Genomic DNA, 13,233 nt, shown 5'->3' on the forward strand with positions numbered 1-13,233 from the left:
TATGTACAGTGGTGGTGTTGGGGGAGCCTAGGATGTATGTACAGAGCTGGTGGTGTTGGGGGAGACTAGGATGTATGTACAGAGCTGGTGGTGTTGGTTGAGGCTAGGGTGTATGTACAGAGCTGGTGGTGTTGGGGGAGACTAGGATGTATGTACAGTGCAGTGCTGGTGGTGTTGGGGGAGCCTAGGATGTATGTACAGAGCTGGTGTTGTTGGGGGAGACTAGGATGTATGTACAGAGCTGTAGGTGTTGGGGGAGACTAGGATGTATGTACAGAGCTGTAGGTGTTGTGGGAGCCTAGGATGTATGTACAGAACTGGTGGTGTTGGTGGAGACTAGGATGTATATACAGAGCTGGTGGTGTTGGGGGAGACTAGGATGTATGTAAAGAGCTGGTGGTGTTGGGGGAGACTAGGATGTATGTACAGAGCTGGTGGTGTTGTGGGAGCCTAGGATGTATGTACAGAGCTGGTGGTGTTGGGGGAGACTAGGATGTATGTACAGAGCTGGTGGTGTTGGGTGAGACTACGATGTATGTACAGAGCTGGTGGTGTGTGGGGAGTCCTGGAAACATGGCCAGTGGCGTTAGATGTGCCATGGTAGCCCAGTGCAGGTGGTGCCCCTATGGTCAAGTCCTCAAGTGTGTTCCGACACTGTAGGTCTATAGCTAACATTGGCTGGACTTTTTGGTGTGGGGTTTCAGCTGAGGCCTCAGAGCTGGTGAAGGTCTCTTCAGAACAATGGGGGAGATGTATCAAACCTTCTAAAGAGGACAACTAGAGACATTGCCCATAGCAACCAATCAGCTTCCATTTATCTTGTGTTTTCTGTAAAATGAGAGGTAGAAGCTGATGGAGAAGCTGCACACAGCAACCAGAGCCCCCTTTTGGAAGGTTTGATACATCTCCCCCCATGATCTGGCTCTGGGATTGTTGACTCTTGGCACATGCAGTACTGTCCAATGGACCCTGTTTTATTCTTTAATATTTCTACTATTGTATTCTTACTCAATAAATAGTAACCAGCAGTGTAAGAACAGACGTCCTGAGTCAGATATTCTGCTAATGTCGCCGCAACTGCGAACTTGTACTCTGCAACTGTGCGAAATTATGCAAATGCCGCAGCTGTTGGGATTTGTACTGAGGCGCCCACCTGCGGCTTCGCAAATCCCAGCTACTGCGTGCAAAGACTCGGCACCGGTCGCACATCAGTCAATTGTCGGATTTATTATTATTTATTAACAGTTTCTTATATAGCGCAGCAAATTCCGTTGCGCTTTACAATTTGAATCAAGATTAACATTATACTGGGTTGTAAAAGACATACATACATGACATACATAAGGGTAAGAGGGCCCTGCTCACAAGCTTACAATCTATAGGGAAATAGGTGTTGATACACAAGAATAGGTGCTTCATATTGCAAATTGGTCCAGCCCGATTGCAGATATTCTTGGTGGGCTGTATAATCCAATCACACTGGAAAGTTGGCCTAGGGTTAGGAGGATGTTAAACTGAAGAAAGTGAAGATGTGATAGGTGTTTACTATAAGAAGAGAGTTAGATAGGGAGCTATAAAAGGTTAGGTGGGCGGTCCTGGAATCTGATAAGCTTGTCTGAAGAAGTGAGTTTTCAGAGAACGCTTGAATGTTTGGAAATTAGTGGAAAGTCTTATTGTGCATGGGAGGGCATTCCACAGGGTGGGTGCAGCCCGAAAAAAGTCCTGTAACCGTGCATGGGAACAAGTAATGCGCGGGGATGAGAGACGCAGATCTTGTGCAGAACGGAGATGTCGGGTTGGAAGATATTTTGAGATAAGTGAAGAGATGTATGTTGGTGTGGTTTGGTTAATAGCTTCATGTGTGAGTGTAAGTATTTTAAATTGAATACGGTAGAAGACCGGCAGCCAATGGAGGGACTGACAGAGTGGATCAGCAGACACTGAACGTTTGGTGAGAAAGATCAACCTCGCAGCTGCATTCAAAATGGATTGTAGTGGGGAGAGCCTGTTTTTGGGAAGACCAATAAGGAGACTATTGCAATAGTCAATGCGGGAAATTATGAGTGCGTGTATAAGAGTTTTTGCAGTGTCTTGCGTAAGATATGATCGAATTTTGGCTATGTTTCTTAGATGTATGTAACAGGATTTAGAGACAGATTGAATGTGGGGAACAAAAGACAGTTCAGAGTCAAGGATCACACCTAGGCAGCGAGCTTGTGGGGTGGGGTAGATTGTCGAGTTGACAACAGTAATAGAGATATCAGGTTGGTAACTGCTATTGGCTGGTGGAAATATAATTAATTCTGTTTTGGATATATTAAGTTTGAGGTGGCGAGATGACATCCAAGATGAAATGGCAGAGAGACATTCAGTGACACGGACCAGCACAGATGGTGACAAATCTGGGGAGGATTTCTGAGTAACCTTAGGGTCTTGCAAAATGGCTACTGGAACTGAAGCGCCAGAGCCATTTTCACTGCGTTTGGGATCGTAGTCACATGCTGAAACATGCCCTGAAAACATTCGAGACACTCCTGCATTGAGCACACAGTGTCCCTATGATGTCACAATGAGGGGGCGTGGCCACCTGGACCAGAAAAAAGCTGAGCCAAGGGTGGCTCTTTGGCTTCTGTCCAGGGGTGGTGTTTTAGGTTTCTGCAGACCAAAGCCATGTGCCACTAGGTCAGCAATGATTCCACCCCTTAGACCCTGCGCGGTGGCCCTGCCCATCCTATATCCAAAATAGTGTATAAAAGGTCACGCTATTAATTGTTTTATTTTGTTCAAATTCGGGGCTGCGTGAGTCTCGAGATTCGTCCGCCTCTGCGCGTGTAGCACATGCGCCTGGCTTGCTACAAGTCCTCAGCATAATCAATGAGTAATTGCACTGGACTTATAGTGGGTGCAAAAGACACCGAACAGGCGTATATTTGCCTACGTGTCGGTCTGAATAAGCTGCATTCTCATGAACATGCCCTTACTGAACTTTTGCATTCGCGGAAACGCCCCTTCTGTCCTCCGTTCCGCCTGTTTGGTCGCAAATGTGGATGCGATTAAATCTATAAATAGTCTTCGGAAAGTCTGTATGAGAGACTGTTATGCAGAGTATTGCATTTATACCAGTGTGTAGTAATACATGGTTCTTTATATTTAGGTCTAATTCTTAGCATTTCAGTTTATCCCAAAACCTAATACCATTTAGAAGATTAGAAACTACTTTGGGAAATCTACAAAGGGAAATGAGATGGTGGATTTCAGACTGAGTACTTTCTAAAAGTTTTGGGTTTCAATGACATAATAATCCCTATATATATATAGCATTATCTCCAGGCATCTGTATTTCTGTGCCCTCTCCCTGTTCACTCGCTTTGCTGATAAGAGAAAGATAATTACTCCCCTGGTATTTACAGATACACATTGTCTCACGGAGGAAGAATTTCATTTCATGGTTTGTGGTATGTTATTAAAGGACTGTGTTCAAGTCGGGCAGTCTGTACTTTTTTTTTTTTGGATGGATTAATGGCTGTTTTAAATAGATCTCTTATTGTGGGTCTCCGATAGCTGGGTAGCTGTTGAAACGTTGAATTCTTTAACCGTGAGCAAACTCTTTGCTGCAAAGAATCAAACGTGTTGCTGTTGAAATACTGAGCTTAAAGTAGGTGTATGGCATTGGCGAGCAGGGCAGGAACGGTACAGTAGCGTGATGGATATGTATCTGAATAAGAAATAAAACGACCACAACTTACTCTTTTATACCTAATTATTTTAATTTGCAAACGATTGCCCCATTCGTTCAATTTTGGAGTACAAATGGGGACACTTCAGGTCACAATCCGTCTGCAAAATGCAAAACTTTGTGATTGAATTTGGATTATAGCAAAAACGTAAGCGGAACAGTTTTGAAATTTACGCCCTTTTTCCAGAACCCCAGTGTGTCCCAGTATAGCGTTGCAAACACTCTACCCTGCAGGCTCTCTCTGATAGGCTGGTTGGGTGGAGGGCAGAACCATATCAAAGACCTATGGGTTTTATGACACTTTGGGGGGTATTCAATATTGGAGCGAAAAGTCCGTGCTGGACTTTTCGTTCCACATTGGAGGTTTTACGGGGATAAAGTATCAGGCGCGCGCCGCTTTATCCCCGTATTCAATTTGAAAGCTGCAAAAACGGGACCCGGCGGAAAGGTAAGTATCGGAAAAAATTCGGGAATTTTCGGGAAAGCATCCAGGGACCCCCCTAATGATGTACTGACACGGGGGATCATTATGGGTACCCCTGTTTTGGCCTGCGGAGGGTAAGTTTGGTTTTTAAATAGCCGCGGCGGGTGTTTTTTCCCGACATGTAAGAAGGGTTGAAGAAGAGCACTTAGCTTTTTTTTTTTACAAAAAAAAACTAGGTACATCAAATTTGGGGTACATGAAAATGGGTGCAAGCATATTTCTACTTCAGGGTCCATAGGGTATCCACAGGATACCTTGGGGTATAGGTGATGATGTCAGGCATCGGGCACCATAGAGTTAAGTTTCAGCCTCCCAGTATGCACTAGGGTCCCCCTCCTATACCCCGCCCCCGAGCCAAGGCATCCCAGTTTAGTTTGGTGCCCGGCCGGAGTCGGATGCACCTGTTAGAGGGGGGCCATGAAGAGCCCCTGAAGTTTCTTCAATGCAGCTGTGGCTGCACATCTGGAAGTACAGCATGGACAGTCAGTCCTGACGTCCATGCTGTCTTCCCTACACCCCCACCGGTACCAGAACACTGGTACTGATCCGGGGATGCTGGCAAGCATCTGGGGTCACAGCTAGCGGTGACCCCAGATGTTTAGGACCGTGGCCGGAATCAAGGGGGACAACAGGTAAGCAGCGGGGTCCCGCGGTGGGTCCCCCGCTGATACATGGTACCGAGTCCCCAGGCAGGGGGCTCCCTGGGGACTGGCTGCAGCGTGGAGCCAGGTTCTAACCTGCGCTTCCACTACCCCCCTGGGATAGCAGGACCGCGGCAGTGCGGTAGCACTGTGGCGTCCCAGGGGTTAAATGCATGCCAGGGGAGCGCGCCTTCCCTGTCTCACAGCCGGCGCCTCCCCCGCTGCACACAGCTCTCTCTGCTCTAGCTGACTGGCCCTGTGGCAGCGCTCCTCCCCCAGGCCGGCCTCCTCTCTGCTCCTCGGTGGCCATCTTTGGAAGAAGCATGGTGAGCGCTGCTGGACGCTGATGAACGGTGGCATCGCGGTCTGGGTCCCCCTGCATACCTCTCCTCCGTTGGCTTAAGGTCTGTGTATGCAGCGCTGTGTCCTACCAGGCTCCGTGTCTGTGTAGTTGAGGATCAGCGCTTGATAGTGCAGGAATTGATTTCTTTGCATTGTATGTGACCTATGCTCGCGTCTGTTGCCTGTACTTTCATTTTCTATCTGTCAGCATTTTAACTGTCCCTGTTCTTTCTGCTAAAGCCCGTGCGGTGCTTGCAGGGTGGTCTCACACTATACTAACGAGTATCAGTGAGAGGGGTCACATACTTACCATTATGTCTGAAAGTGATTTTCCTCTCCAGCTTTTATGTACTACATGCAAGGTACCTATAGCGGAGGGGGACGGTAGTGCGGAGGGACTATGTCGACGGTGTTATTCGTTGACGCGACCGATTACGGTCACGGCTCCGGTTCAGGAGCCGCCCTGGGCTTGTTTTGCCAAAGCGCTTACAACCCTCGTGGGCCAGTTAGCCTGCCTTCACTCAGATGGGTTTGTCCCAGCAGTCAGTGGTGTCGTCACCCATGCAGGGTTTCCCAAGACAATTGATGGTACCCCACAGTCTCCCTATTTCCCCTCCTCAGGTCTCTCATGAGCCTGCGTGGGTTAATTCGTTAACAAGCTCTGTACAGCAGTTGTCAGACGTGTTGCAAGGGGAGTCTGTGATGCGGCCTCGCAAGCGGCCGGTGGCGTCTCTGTCTGCTCCTTATGAGGATGACGACGGGACGTCGATGGGGAGATTCTGGATCTTTCTGACCAGGTACCTCCCCGTCCTAAAGAGATGGACGCTAAGTCTAAGGTGTATATACCTGGCCTTATTCATGCAGTCCGTACTGCTTTAGTTATTGAGAATGAGGAGCCTCCAGTATCAAAGTCCAAATACGCCTTTTTCAAGGATGTTAAAGGAGATACCACAGTGTTTCCTCTTTCATGGCAATTAGTTGACCATCTAGAGGAAGCGTGGAAACAGCCAGGCAAACGATATCAGCCTCAAAGGCGTTTAGCAGTGGCGTATCCGTTTGCGGACAGTTATTTTGCCAAATGGGAGTCCCTTCCACAGGTGGATTCTCATGTGACACGCCTTGTCTGTAGTGCCACATTACCAATGCCATCCATGTCCTCCCTTAAGGATGCTACGGACCGCAAGGTGGAGATCTGCCTGAAGTCCGTCTATTCCCTTGCGGGGGGGTAGCGGAAGTCCCAGGCGTTGGTGCTCACTCTGGAGGTTCGCCTGTCTCTAGCCTGGTGGTTGCAGATGCCCCATCTCAACAGGGGTCGTCCGTTCTGGGTGGCGAATCGGGTCCTGTTAACAACGGACGCCAGTCTTCGGGGCTGGGGAGCGGTCTCGGGTCCACACTTGTTCCAGGGCAGGTGGACTCCGGCAGAAGCGGAGCTTCCAATAAACATCTTGGAACTCCGAGCGGTTTTCAATGCTCTCCAGCAGGCACATCGGGTTCTCCAAGGTCACCCAGTGCAGGTCCAGTCGGACAACGCTACCACCGTGGCCTACATAAACCGGCAAGGAGGAACCCAAAGTCGGGCGGCTCTCGTAGAGGTGTCTCGGATCCTGGTATGGGCGGAGCGCAATCTTCCGGCCATATCAGCTGTCTTCATCCCGGGAGTGCTAAACTGGGAGGCGGACTTTCTCAGTCGCCAGGACGTTCATCCAGGGGAATGGTCCCTGCACCCGGACGTTTTTCAACTGCTGGTGGACAGGTGGGGTCTTCCAGAGATCGACCTCATGGCGTCCCGGCACAACAACAAGTTGCCGGTGTGCGGGTCTCGCACAAGAGACGAAGAGGCGTCTCTGGTGGATGCTCTGTCCGTCCGGTGGACGTTCCGGTTTGCTTACCTCTTTCCTCTGGTTTCCCTTCTTCCACGGGTAATCCGGAAATTCAAACAGGAAGGAGGTACACTCCTGTTAATAGCTCCCGCATGGCCCAGACGGCACTGGTTCTCAGACCTTCAGGGTCTGTCCGTGGACAGTCCTCTGCGGTTGCCGTTAAGACCGGACCTTCTGTCACAGGGTCCTTGTCTTCACCCGGACCTGACTCGGCTGTCTTTGACGGCGCGGCTGTTGAGACAGCCATGTTTAAAGTCCAGGGGGTTTTCCAGCTCTGTGGTGCGAACCATGCTAAGAGCTCGGAAACCGTCTTCCGCGAGAATATACCATCGCGTGTGGCATACGTTCTTCCAGTGGTGTCGACCGAGAGGTTATGCCCAGAGGGAGTTTCGTCTGTCTCGTGTACTCGCCTTCCTACAAGCCGGACTAGACCACGGGCTTCGCCTTGCTTCTTTGAAGGTGCAGGTTTCTGCCCTGTCTGTCTGGTTTCACCGTAGGATTGCTACAATCCCTGATGTACACACCTTTATGCATGGCGTTCTGCAAATTCAGCCGCCTTTTGTTCCACCCGTTGCGCCTTGGGACTTGGCGGTGGTCCTGAAAGCTCTCCAAGGACCGCCGTTTGAACCACTGTGCTCAGTGGATCTTAAATGGCTTACAGCTAAGACTGTTTTCCTTCTGACCATAGCTTCGGCCAGACGTGTTTCTGATTTAGGGGCTCTCTCTTGTAGATCCCCTTTCTTGATTTTTCATGGGAACAGGGCAGTGCTACGCACTCGTCCTGATTTTCTTCCCAAAGTTGTTTACCAGTTTCATGTTAACGAGGAAATAGTTGTTCCAGCTTTTAACTCACCCGGCCTTTCAGTGGGTGAGGCCACTTTGGATGTTGTGCGGGCCTTAAGGACTTATGTTGACCGCATTTCTTCGTTTAGGAAGTCGGACGCCTTGTTTGTCCTCTATGGCTTCCGTAAAAAGGGTTGGCCTGCTTCAAAGCAAACTTTGGCAGCCTGGATCCGTATGGCTATTTCTGAAGCTTATCTTCATGAAGGCCTGCCGGTTCCTCCTTCTGTGAAGGCTCATTCCACTAGGTCTGTGGGTCCTTCGTGGGCAGCTCGACGTGGTGCCTCTGCAGTCCAGATCTGCAAGGCTGCTACGTGGTCCTCTGTTCATACCTTTGTGAGGTATTATGCGTTTGACACCTTTGCCTCTCAGGATGCTTCCTTCGGGCGGCGGATTCTCCTTTCAGCACAGGAGCGTCCCCACCCTTAAAGGATACTGCTTTGGGACATCCCCAAGGTATCCTGTGGATACCCTATGGACCCTGAAGTAGAAAATATGAGATATGGTAAGAACCCTTGTTATCTCTATTTCTACGAAGTCCATAGGGTTCCACAGGACTGCCGCCCTGTCGCACCTGTGCTGCAGATGGGTTTTACTCTGATCACCGGTTTTTCCGTCTCCCTCTGGTGAGAATGTGATTCTTGTGTGTGTCCAGATCTTTCTTCTCTCTCTTCCTTCTCTTCCTCCGGCCTATGGCTTGGTACCTAACTGAGATGCCTTGGCTCGGGGGCGGGGTATAGGAGGGGGACCCTAGTGCATCCTGGGAGGCTGAAACTTAACTCTATGGTGCCCGATGCCTGACGTCATCACCTATACCCCAAGGTATCCTGTGGAGCCCTATGGACTTCGTAGAAATAGAGATAAAAAGGGTAAGTTCTTACCATATCTCATATTTTTCAAGTCCCTAAGGTGCATTTTTAAAATTCTTCAAAAATGCACCTGCCGCTATCACCCGCATTCTTTAAAACACCTGTTTCATACTCATACTTTTTTTTTTAACCCCAAAATTGAACTTATTGTTTTGGGGTGTCCCTGTTTTTTGGGGTTTTTTTAACTCTTTTTTGAAACAGATAATTTTTAAGGACCATTCCCAGGGGTGCAGGCTTTTTTTTTTTTTTTTAAGCCTTCACCTTTAAACCCCAATTCTGCACTTTTTTTCGCCTGCTAAAGGCTGGCGAAAAATTATCCCAGTTTTTTTACATTGACTTTTCGCACCGGCGAAAAGTCATTGTAAATTGAATACGGGGACAATGATAAAAATGACGTCGCTGATCGCCGATAACGGGTTTTTCGCCTCAAATTGAATACCGGCCTTTATCTTTGAAGTCATTTAAAGTGTGTGAAGTACAGATGTGTCCTTCTACATCTATCCTCAATACGCCACGCACCGCGTCATGCCTGGCGTGAGTGAGCCGCCAGGTCCCATGCAGCTCTGCTAGCGTTGGGCATCTTTTTTTATAAAAATGCGTTGTAAGTCGCAATGCGATGCGACTAGGACGCACCAGGTGCAGACTGTGCCGATTAATCTGATAGGCGACACTTGTATATCTGTGTACACAGAGTCTGTAAACGGAACTCGGTGTGGGAAAAAGCCTCTGTATAGTAGCACTTTGCCTGCTGATTCAGAGAATCAGTCGCTCACAGATATACAAGTGTCACATATGAAATGACTCGGCTTCCTAGTCTCATCGCATTGCGACTTAGATGCATTTTTGGCAAAAATTAAAGACGTGAACACTAACAGTCTCGCGGGACCTGGCGCGCCGAGAGGGCCAATTTGGCGTGACTGCAGTAAAGATGTGAGAGGCCAGTGGGCGTAATAATAATCTAAAATGAGATGTGTATTCCAGTGAATAATTGTGGAGGCTCCCTGTAGGGCGTGCACTGTACGATAAATAAACATTTCTGCCTGTCTTTTTTTTCTGTCTGTTTCTCTTTTCTGTCTGTCTCTCCATCTCGTTTTCTGTCTGTTTCTCTTTTCTGTCTGTCTCTCCATCTCGTTTTCTGTCTGTTTCTCTTTTCTGTCTGTCTCTCCATCTTGTTTTCTGTCTGTTTCTCTTTTCTGTCTGTCTCTCCATCTCGTTTTCTGTCTGTTTCTCTTTTCTGTCTGTCTCTCCATCTCGTTTTCTGTCTGTTTCTCTTTTCTGTCTGTCTCTCCATCTCGTTTTCTGTCTGTTTCTCTTTTCTGTCTGTCTCTTCATCTCGTTTTCTGTCTGTTTCTCTTTTCTGTCTGTCTCTCCATCTCGTTTTCTGTCTGTTTCTCTTTTCTGTCTGTCTCTCCATCTCGTTTTCTGTCTGTTTCTCTTTTCTGTCTGTCTCTCCATCTCGTTTTCTGTCTGTTTCTCTTTTCTGTCTGTCTCTCCATCTCGTTTTCTGTCTGTTTCTCTTTTCTGTCTGTCTCTCCATCTCGTTTTCTGTCTGTTTCTCTTTTCTGTCTGTCTCTCCATCTCGTTTTCTGTCTGTTTCTCTTTTCTGTCTGTCTCTCCATCTCGTTTTCTGTCTGTTTCTCTTTTCTGTCTGTCTCTCCATCTCGTTTTCTGTCTGTTTCTCTTTTCTGTCTGTCTCTCCATCTCGTTTTCTGTCTGTTTCTCTTTTCTGTCTGTCTCTCCATCTCGTTTTCTGTCTACCTTTCTCTCTCTCTTTCTGTCAGTCTAATCTTTCTTCCTCTATTATGTTTCTCTCCCCCCATCTTTTCTGTCTATCTCTCCCTCTACTTTTCTGTCTGCCTCTCTCTCTTTGCTGTCTATCGCTCCCTCTTTTCTTTCTTTCTGTCTGCCTTTCTCTCTTAGCGAGAGATGTACTCTGTTACACTCTCTCTCTCTCTTTCACCACTCTCACTTTCTATCTCTTGCTTTCTAGCGGTCTCTCCCTCTCTGCCTGTCTCATTAGCCTCCTGTCTGAGGCTCAGATATCAGAGAGGAAACTCTTTGAAGAAACATGTGACAGGCTCTTGACACAATTCCTGGGGCACAATGAGAATCCGCCAGGAATGCAGGAAGAGAAGCTACCACCTCCCCAGTGTGTCTTTCTCCAATGCTGGTGTCAGCACATAGACACTGATTCATACACTGTAGTAACACAAAGCGTAATTGTTAAAATCCAGCAGTAAATTCCAAGCCAGAGGTCCTTACTCCATGTCTACATTAAGTTTCCAGTATAGAACAGTTTTGTCATTACATGCACATTTGCAGTGGTTGGAACTTGATATTCTTGATTTTACAGGATCATAGTGCAACTACCTTTTCTTTTTAAAGATTTATGAAGACGGAATGGGTAACATTGAAGTGTGGAATGTCCTGATTTTTTTTAATGTACATTATCGTAACCTTTTTTTTTTTTTTTAAATTTGAAAAGAAACTGAGTCAAGGCAGCTGGCGCAGCCACTTTCAGTGGAGGCTGCCAGTTAATTGACCACTAATCCTAAAATGTAAGTTGGTTCAGAAACAACAGGCGTCATGTAACATTCATAAATATATATGGGAAAATGTGCGTATCATTGTTACCTGCCTCAGCGCAGGCTGTTACTGTTTATTATGAGTTTTTTCGGCTGTCAATGATTCCCTGCGTCTTCCAACGGGAATCCCGGCAAGGGATATAACATAGGCGTCGAAATACCAACCCCTATGTTAATACCGACGCCGAAAAACGTCAAGGTCGCCAACCCGAATGAAGGTAAGTCAGGGGCGCCCTTAGTGTTAGCCGCGGGCCAGGATTAGGGAGCCTAGTGGGGTTAGGTTGGGGGGGGGAGATTAGGTCTAGGCACCCCTAGGGCGAGGGTTAGGGTTAGGCACCCCAGGGCGAGGGTTAGGGTTAGGCACCACCCCAGGAGGGTTAGGTTTATGGAGCGGTAAGAGGGGGTTAGGGTTAGGGACCACTAAGGCAGAGTTAGGGGAGGGACAGGGGAGGGTTAGGTTACTTACCTGCCCCAGGCGGCATCTTCATCCGTCGGGCATCCGCTGTCAGGATTTGAACTGGCTGCTAAACAGCCGCCGGTATTTCAATCCCTTTCCCCCAGAATAGCCACTGGTAAGGAAGTTAATCAATCCTGGCCATAATATGCAATTGGCAGCTGCTGTTGCTGTGTGTGTACGGTCATTGCCCTAATTTGCCCCATGGCATCAGACCATTGTGACCTGTAGACAGCCCGCTTTCCGTACTGCCCACAGATTCAACTGTTTACTGACCAGGTCTCTCGTGTCTCAATGCGTGGGGCCAGCTCGTTAAACCATTACCTTCAATCACTGTAAATCCTGAAACATTTTAACGTTCATTTATGGTAATGGCTCAGTGGTGTTGTTACCTTTTTACAACAAGACTGCTAAATCAAGGCATAAAGGACTTCCCATCTACTTATTGGCTTTGATGTCATGTTAGAAACTCTCTCTGCTTTTGTAGATAAAAGGACTGACGTTTATAAATGTCAGTGATGCAGTGATTCCTTAAGTAACAACAGCATATATGAGATGCTAAAACATTTATAATCTTACAGGTTATATCGTCTCGATGTAGACTTGATTTCCTCAAAATGAAAAGTAACCAAACACTGCTGTTTTCTGTTACCTGTGCAACCACTTAATGCAGGGATGGGGAACCTTTTTTTGTCCGAGGGCCATTTTAATATATATAACGTTATTCAAGGGCCTGGTGCAGGCCACACCCCCTCCATGTGATGTCACACGGAGGCGGGACCACAATCGCCGGTGATCACAGCAATGCCCGGAACATCTTGAGGATGCTTCGGGGAGCTGTAAGGGCGTAGTGAGACCGTCTCACGCGTCCTAAGGATGCTGCAGATGACACTGGTGCATAGATTATGGCTGCAGGGTGACAGTCTAGGCACCCTGCTTGACAGATGAGGCTAGCAGAAAATAGCTCAGAGGAGGGCCGCACCAAATGATTCTGGGGGCCTTATACGGCCCTCGGGCCCTCGGTTCCCCATCCCTAGAGTCGGAAGTAGAGACAGAGATGGAGCTGTTAGACAATTGGGAGGAGAACTAAAGGGCAGCATCACATAACACAAGGGAGGGTAGGGTACGAAGGAGAGGGTGGTCATCTGGGTCAAAGACAGCTTACAGGTCATGGAGAGTAAGAATGGAAAAGTGACCCTTAGATTTAGCGGTGAGAAGGTCATTAATGATCTTAGGGCCTGATTCAGACCCACTCGCAAGCGGCTGTCCGCTCGCAAGTGGGTCGATGTTGTGCTCTGCGCATGCGCACGACGGCGGGAGCTCCGTCGTGCGCATGCGCCAGACGCGACGAGTGAAGGACTTTCCTTCGCTCGTTGTGTCTGATCAAAGGGGGCGTGCTGTC

General features: G+C 48.1%; 1 protein-coding gene across 2 annotated transcripts in view; it reads left to right on the top strand.

The window, feature by feature from the left end:
• Window positions 1-13,233, top strand: part of RAI14 (retinoic acid induced 14) — a 181,230-nt gene that overhangs the window by 142,016 nt on the left and 25,981 nt on the right. The window lies entirely within an intron of this gene.

This window comes from Taudactylus pleione, unplaced genomic scaffold, assembly GCF_031769625.1.
Source record: "Taudactylus pleione unplaced genomic scaffold, aTauple2 ptg000068l, whole genome shotgun sequence".
Taxonomy (NCBI): domain Eukaryota; kingdom Metazoa; phylum Chordata; class Amphibia; order Anura; family Myobatrachidae; genus Taudactylus; species Taudactylus pleione.